At 42.0% G+C, this 6,264-nt stretch overlaps 1 non-coding gene across 1 annotated transcript; it reads right to left on the bottom strand.

The window, feature by feature from the left end:
* Positions 1 to 3,832: 3,832 nt before the first annotated feature.
* Positions 3,833 to 3,906, bottom strand: TRNAI-GAU. The gene has a single exon. It is a non-coding gene; the product is annotated as a tRNA-Ile (tRNA).
* Between the last annotated feature and the right edge of the window lie 2,358 nt (positions 3,907 to 6,264).

Genomic DNA, 6,264 nt, shown 5'->3' with positions numbered 1-6,264 from the left:
AGAGCTTCTCGTCGCGCTGCATCAGAAACAGGACAAACATCACGACTGGCTTAAGCGTCAGATGCAAAGCCTCTTGGTGGATGTCAACCGCATTCACAATCTTGCCACCAAGAATGCCTTTGTCACTCATGAAACCTATCGGAGGTCGTGGAAGAGTTTGACCCTACTGAGTGCTGAAGCTGATCTGCACGACGATGGCTTCACTGAATGCTTCAAGTTTGACTCAACTCCTCCCAGAAATGCTCACTTGCGTCGGACTCCCTCACTTGAAGACTCTGAATACTCGTCCTCAGCTGCGACCGTAAATGCCAGAGTCATCGATGACCAAGATGATGCAACTTCACCTCCTCCAACTTCAGCGCGTGACGACACTGCACCAAGTTCCTCTGCACCACCGGATCTCACCGACGACCCTGCTGCCTCGCTCGCACCTCATGGGAACGAGTAGGCGCTCTATGTCTTCAAACCTTATTGGTCCTCACTGACAAAAGGGGGAGAAGCATATGGGTTGATAGTTTTCAAGCGGGTCCATATGGGTGGTTGCTTTACTTTTTGCTACTTTTGCCAAGTGCTTACAACTCTCGTTTTTGATACATTTGGTTCTTTGAGTTGTAACACTTAAACTCGATGGTCGTCTGCTACTTATTTGCTATTCTGTGATGCGATGATAAATTCCGCATGTGTGACGATAAATTCTGCACTTAGATCATTTTGCAGACGTCCATTTTTCATTATGCATGTCATTATCTTCACATACTTTTCTTGCATGATGAATTGTCATCATAAGTTGAAGAGGATCTCCACAAGTACAACCTGCCATATGCATTTGCATACCAAAAGCAAATTACTTATATACACATCTTCAGGGGGAGCCTTTGCCACTTATGATGACAATCCCCTATCCTTTACAATTTCACATATTTTATTCCCTGTTGAAAACTTCAACTAGTTTGTCATCAATCACCAAAAAGGGGGAGATTGTAAGTGCTTCTAGTGCCGCCCCTAGTTGGTTTTGGAGTATTGACGACAAACCTAGTTGAGGGACTAATGTGTTTGTGAGAATTGCAGGATAACACATGTAGAAGACCCTCATTGATTCGGTTTTCCTACCAGAGATGACCCCTAAAAATGTAAGAAGACATTGAAGTCAAAGGTGGTATGTGAAGACATTCACATTGAAGACTATGACAAGAGAAGACATCGCATGAAGACTATGGAGCGCGAAGACTTAGTTCTTTCGTCGTTCTTTTTCTTCTTTGTTGAGTCATAGGAACCACCGTACTGTTAAGTGGGGTCCAAGTGAACCAGTCAGAATGACTGAAGTGATGCTTAACCAAAATCCTATGTCTTCGAGTGAATACTATGAGAGCAAATTTTGTCCAGGGTTGGATAAGTCAGCTTTGCTTGTAGCTCAAGTAAAGTTGCCGTGTGTGTTTGAAATCTGACCGTTGGAACACGTGTCAGTTCCTTAGTGACCAAGGGTCATTTCGGACAAATCAGGTCGGGTTGCCTAGTGGCTATAAATAGCCCACCCCCTACAACCATAAACGGTTGGCTGCTCAGAGTTAGTGCACGACTTTTGTCGTTTGAGAGCAACCCACCTCGAAGCCTTTGAAAGAGAATTCCTTGCGAGGATAAATCCCTAAACACCCAGAGCCAAAGAGTGTTAGGCATCACTTAAGTCTTCCTGTCTGTGTGATCTGAAGACTTATTACACTTGAGGACTGTGAATCCTCCAGCCGGTTAGGCGTCGCGTTCTGAGCATCCAAGAGTCATTATGGATCGCCGTTGAACGAAGTCTGTGAAGGTTTGGAAGTCTACCTTGAAGACTTACCAGAGTGATTGAGCGAGGACTGGGTGTCCTTAGCTCAAGGGGAATAAGGTGAAGACGAGGTCTTCTGAGTTGAATCTCAGCCTCCCTAACCAGACGTACAGTTGTCACAGCAACTGGAACTGGTCCAACAAATCATTGTCTTCAACGAGTTACTGGTTTCATCCTTCCCTTCCCTTTACTTACTGTTGGTCCTTGTGAAGTCATTGTATGATTGCTTTATCTTTTGTCTTCACTGAGTGACTGCTTGTTCTGATTGGCTTCACAATATCTTCCTACCTGATCTTTACTGCCTAACTGCTATTAGTCATTGTTCTTTCACTCCATTGACTACTTGACTATGGTTTGCCTAGTGTAGTCTACCTTCCGCTGCATGGTAATAGGTTTATTTCTATCGTTTGTCTTCGAAACTTTCATGTTTTGAAGACTTTCATAAAAATCGCCTATTCACCCCCCCTCTAGTCGATCACTAGCACTTTCACCAAGTGCCATGTTTTTAGATCTGAACCTATTATGTTTTCATCAATATATGAGTGTTCTTGATCCTATCTTGCAAGTCTATAGTCACCTATTATGTGTTATGATCCGTTAACCCCGAAATGACAATAATCGGGATACTTACCGGTGATGACCGTAGTTTGAGGAGTTCATGTATTCACCATGTGTTAATGCTTTGTTCCGGTTCTCTATTAAAAGGAGGCCTTAATATCCCTTAGTTTCCGTAAGGACCCCGCTGCCACGGGAGGGTAGGACAAAAGATGTCATGCAAGTTCTTTTCCATAAGCACGTATGACTATATTCAGAATACATGCCTATATTATATCAATGAACTGGAGCTAGTTCTGTGTCACCCTAGGTTATGACTATTACATGATGAACCACATCCGGCATAATTCTCCATCACTGATCCATTGCCTACGAGCTTTTCATATATTGTGCTTCGTTTATTTACTTTTCCGTTGCTATTGCTATCATCACTACAAAATACCAAAAATATTACTTTTACTACTGTTACCTTTTGCTGCCGTTATCACTACTATCATATTACTTTGCTACTAAATATTTTGCTGTAAATATTAAGTTTCCAGCTGTGGTTGAATTGACAACTCAGCTGCTAATAGTTGAGAATATTCTTTGGCTCCCCCTGTGTCGAATCAATAAATTTGGGTCGAATACTCTACCCTCGAAAACTGTTGTGATCCCCTATACTTGTGGGTTATCAGTCTTTTTCTAGCGAGGATTTTTATCGCGTGTGACTCTAGATCTTTAGTACATGACATCAACGAAGGAAGTGACGGTATCTTTGCCTCCATTATCAAAGGGATCAATGCTAGGAGATGCTTTTTGGCAGCTGCATCATAATCTTTGAAGGCGTGCTTCAAATCATGAAGCCCACAATCTTGTTAGATTTTATCTTTCGCTCATCTAGAGTCGTCACTTGTGGCTTGCTATTTCTCATAACCCTATTTGTATCCCTATAATCGATACCATTGAGCAATAAAGTTCGGTTTATCCCTAAAAAAGCAAGAGAAATAACATAAAACTCCACTTTGAAGCTCAGTATATGATGTCTATGAAGATTAAAAAATGAACTAGAGTTACCAAAATCGTGTAGCCATGGGCTTATAATGAAAGATTGTATTTTTACAAGATTTATTTTTTATTCTGGTGTCTTTCACAAAAAATTCAAGCTTATTTTCAGCTGGCACAACAACAAAAATATTATATGCCCTAAAACAGTTACAGAGAATACTAAAAAAATAATTGTAATTAAATTTATAAACTAGCGTTATCAAAATCATGTGGCCATGAGCTTATATACCATAAAGAAAAATATGGTGTTCTTAGAAGATTTATTTATTTTAGTTCTGATGTCTTTCATGAAAAAATCAAAACTTATTTTCAGCCGGCACAACAAAAAAATAGTATATGCCCCGAAAAAAATGATGTGAGAATACTTGAAAAATAATCGTAATTAAATTCGAAACCAAAAAAAAAAATTGGTCCCGATGGGGCTTGAACCCATGACCTTCCGTACATCGGACGGAAACTCTAACCAACTGAGCTACGGGACCTCAACACATAAGCGTATTCTTAAGCAAATAAAAATTAATAATCAAAGGTTTAGAGAAAATGATGGCGAACCGTATAGTTATATCATACTCCTAATGACGAACAAAATTTCTGTCGCTAACCATCCGATGATCCGATCCGCTGGATAAAACTGGACGGTCGGATCGGGCCGTCTCCCACTCTGCTCGCAGCCTCGCCGAAACCCCACGAACCCCGAAGGCGATGGCGATCCATGGCGGCGGCGGGTTGGCTCCGGCGAGCGGCATCAGCGGCGGCGTTGCCTCGCCTATCTTATGGACTCACCATCATCCCAACCCACAGAGAAGAAGCTCTCGTCGCTTATCCTCCCGTTATATTCCGTTTTTTGTCCCTGACACCTACATGTGCGTGCTCTGTTCTCGGTGATCCCTTTGCCATTGCTGTTACGTAGTACCAAGAGGATGCACACTAGGTGTTCGGCGAATTGCCTAGTGCGGTAGAAACTGGAAAGCGCGACCTTCCTAAATGTTTCAACATAGTCGACAGCCTTATGGTGCAGATCGCCTGTTTTGTTGATTATTACTTGGCAGGTATAAGTGATAGATATAGTGTTTGGCAGCCTCAGTTAGAGCAGTGTCTTATTCAGGGTAATGTTGCTGTTTGAAGACATAGGTTAATGTAGATGCAAATTTGACAGAATGTGATTTACGAATTAGTATTAATAATATTAACAACAACATATGAAGAACCTACAAAAGTGCATCATCGGTGCTACTTAGTAGGATATCATGCCTACACTCCCGCATCCTCAACGCTACGTAGTAGGATATATCATATTTCGGCCTGCTATCTATGTGTTCTTCAGATAGATAGTTCTTGTTGCCGGCTTGTTATCCTTGTAGACAATGGCCGTTGCTGCCCTAATACTATCTTGTGCATTTCAGATCTAGAAATATAAGAAGGGTTTGAGAAATGGGCCCAAAGCCCTGAAGCCTGTTCCAGTAATTGCCCGTTGCAGGTACGGTTTTGGAACTTGAGATATCCTTGTCAGTGCTTCTAATTCTTGTGCTTTTACTAACGTAGTAATATTCATCTTTGTGTAAAATTAATAAAAAGAAATCAAATGATTAGAGAAAACGATGGCGGATCTTAATTAACGCAATTCTGCCGCTAGCCGTAATAATTCATCTTTCATAGGCGTTTGACTTGATTTCGTTTCATGTTTGTGTATGTCCTACTGCGTAATAAATCTTGATGAAAGTGGCTCCCTCCTATTTATTAGAAACTTGTAACTTAAAGAAAATTTGAAATCACAAATATTGGAAACCTTCCGGAGCTGCCGACGGTGTAGTACAGCAGCTGTGGACGGATGCCAAGCTTGGTGAGGTACACACCGAGTAGCACCTACCTTGCGGTGAGATAGAGATACGCGCTTTATGGAGCAAGCTCGATTATACATTCCGATCTTATCGGTCGTGCGGGAATATGGCAATAGGCGGCAAAAAATGCACACTTTCACGGGGCTAGCCTAATGAAGCAGACAGCTTGATTGATTTCGATGACCGCAAAAAGAAAAAGAAAAAGAAGCTTGATTATTGATTTCGCGAGGAGGCTTGCTAGCTAGATATGCCAAGCACCAAAACCGATCGCGACACCCAGCTTCGCCGGAACCAAACTACCTAGGTCCACCACAACACTTAACGCTTGCTGAAGGGTGCTGCGACCGGCAAGGCGTCCAGGCCGTTCCAGCGCGGAGCTGGCCACCATATTTCGACGGTGATGCCATTGGCGTGGACGCACCTGGAGAGAACTAGTGTATATCATGTCGCAAGGTTGTGGACTGAAGTGAAACCGTGGAACAAGTTAGTGTACTTCCAGTAGAATTACCTGTTTCGTTACTCAGTTTACAAAGAGTAGCGATTGGTAGGAGAAGAGATGCTCACGCAAGAAAGGACACAATGGGATGTACGAACTGAATGACCAGTTTGACAGACAGAAAAGAACATCTGAGAGTGCATGGCAGTCTGTGGGAGGGACTAAAACATTTGGATTATTCCAGCAAAACCTGCAACGAAGTTGAACAACAGAACCCACCAGCAAGAAACTTGCTGTATGCATGCACTGAAAAAGAAGAGAGGAAACATTTGATTTTCAAGCATTCATCGTCAGACTGACCATTCAACTTCATGTACATTTATGCAACGTTACTTGGCAAATTGGCAACAATACCCTGCTCATAAATAAACTTCTCGAACAGCAGATAATATCTGACTAGATTACAAAATGGTACTCCCTCCGTCCCATAATGTAAGTGTCAAAAACGTCTTACATTTATGGGACGGAGGGAGTAATAAATTGCAATAACACAAAACACAATTTGA

Source organism: Triticum urartu, chromosome 4 (assembly GCF_003073215.2).
Source record: "Triticum urartu cultivar G1812 chromosome 4, Tu2.1, whole genome shotgun sequence".
NCBI lineage: Eukaryota > Viridiplantae > Streptophyta > Magnoliopsida > Poales > Poaceae > Triticum > Triticum urartu.
The sequence above is the reverse complement of the archived record's forward strand: the minus strand, read 5'-3'. Positions and strand labels throughout refer to the sequence as shown.